At 42.1% G+C, this 1,931-nt stretch overlaps 1 pseudogene; it reads right to left on the bottom strand.

Moving 5' to 3' along the window:
* Positions 1 to 1,931, bottom strand: part of LOC111954901 (cyclic AMP-responsive element-binding protein 5-like) — a 31,341-nt pseudogene that overhangs the window by 21,894 nt on the left and 7,516 nt on the right.

Genomic DNA, 1,931 nt, shown 5'->3' with positions numbered 1-1,931 from the left:
CGAGGGCGCACTTTCTTAATTAAAACTGGACCAAGGACAAACGGCCCGACCCCGTCCAATAGACAGCATACAAACCTAACATCATTCTGCCCGCCAAACAATTACAATTTCTCTCAACACCAGTGCAATATTAATTTTAGCTGCTTCCACTTGACCATAGAATTAGGTGTCTGTTCTCACGACACCTTCTTCAAAGGTGGGGGCGCAAAATATTTCATTGTTCATGCTTGCTCTCCATGGTCTTTGTAGCTGCTCTTCCTCCAGGGTGCTGCTCTGGAGAGATGCATCTCTCAGGTAGTCTTGTTGTGATGAGATGCATCTCTCCAGGTGCTGTTTGCGGAGAATTGACATCTCTCCAGGCGTATCTGTTGAGAGAGCATAGACATCTCTCCAGGGCGCTGTTGGCAGAGATGCATCTCTCCAGGGTGCTGTTGGAGAGATGCATCTCTCCAGGGTGCTGTTGGAGAGATGCATCTCTCCAGGGTGCTGTTGGAGAGATGCATCGCTGCGGTGCTCCACCAATGTTCCATCCAAAAAATGATCTAACATAAATAATATTTTGGGGGGGGTGTTTTACAAATGGTAGGTTTACCACATATATGGGCATTCATACAATTCAAGTTCAGGCAACACTGTAGGCTACACATCAGTAAGCACGGACCGTYGCCGATGCCTTTTGGACGTCTTTTTTTGGTGCAGTCTGGACTGGCTTTGATTTCCACATCCACGGACATTTGTTTTTGGTCCGCTCCGGACAAAATCTGAACCAATCATAGACGTCTATGTTTGGTTCAGATGTTGTCCGGTCTGGACCAGCCTTGATTTGCCCCAAACATAGACGTCTATAAATTATGTATTTTCAACTTTCATTCAGAACCAAAAATGAGCCTGATTTCAACATCAGGAAAATACGTATTTTAAACTTGAATTCAGAACCAAAAATGAACCTAATTTTAATGTCCAGAAAATACGTATTTTTCAACGTCCGGAAAAGACGCATTTTCAAGTTCCTGAAAAATATGTATTTTACATTTCAGGAAAATACGTATTTTCACCTTTCATCCAGAAACTACATTGAATTTAACTTCAATGTCTGGAAAATATGTATTTGACACGTCTTTTCAACATAATTTTGCTTACTCGGACTATTCTAGTTTTATGGGGGGGGCAGCATTTTTTGGTCTCTCCTAGGCCCAGACGCAGACACAACTGAACCAGACAACACTAAGCTTGAGTGACAGATAGTCAGTCAGAGAGGTGAAGGGGGCATGAATGGGGAAGGGAGGGAGGGAGGAGAGGGGGGGGAGGTATAAAGCTGATAAGGAGACTCGAATTCCACAGGACAGAAGAGAAAATAAATATTGTCATAAGTTCAGAGTGACCCGTCAGACACTAAGAAAACCTGACAGACTGAGAACATTAGTGAAACATGAATAAAGAACTCTAGGTAATAAGTTAATAAGGGCAAAACAGGAACAGAGAAAGAGAAAAAAAGAGGGTGAGAAATTGAGACAGAAATTGAGACAGAAAGGGGAAAAGAGTGTGAAAACAGGGGACACTAAATTGTACCGCAGTTTAAACAGAATAGAAATAATCACCATTACAAAGCTAATGTCCTCTCTATGCTGTCTACATCTATAAATGTTATTGTCACCTGCGAGGGGATCAGTCTTGATGGAGGAGAACTTGAGGGTCATCTCATGCTTGTGTCTGTGGATCATCAGGTGGTCTTCTGTTTGGAACCGCTGTATGGGGCGAAGAAAGAGGTCAACTTAGCATGCTCACATTGATTTATGGAATAATTCATAAAATGGCATGATTTATAAAATCTTTATAACGGTGAAATCAGATATTAGATATCAAATCATCATGTGGTGAGGGGATTCTTTACTAGAGGTACACGGTAACACACATGCACAAGTATGCACACA

The sequence above is a fragment of the Salvelinus sp. IW2-2015 genome, linkage group LG30, assembly GCF_002910315.2.
Source record: "Salvelinus sp. IW2-2015 linkage group LG30, ASM291031v2, whole genome shotgun sequence".
NCBI lineage: Eukaryota > Metazoa > Chordata > Actinopteri > Salmoniformes > Salmonidae > Salvelinus > Salvelinus sp. IW2-2015.
The sequence above is the reverse complement of the archived record's forward strand: the minus strand, read 5'-3'. Positions and strand labels throughout refer to the sequence as shown.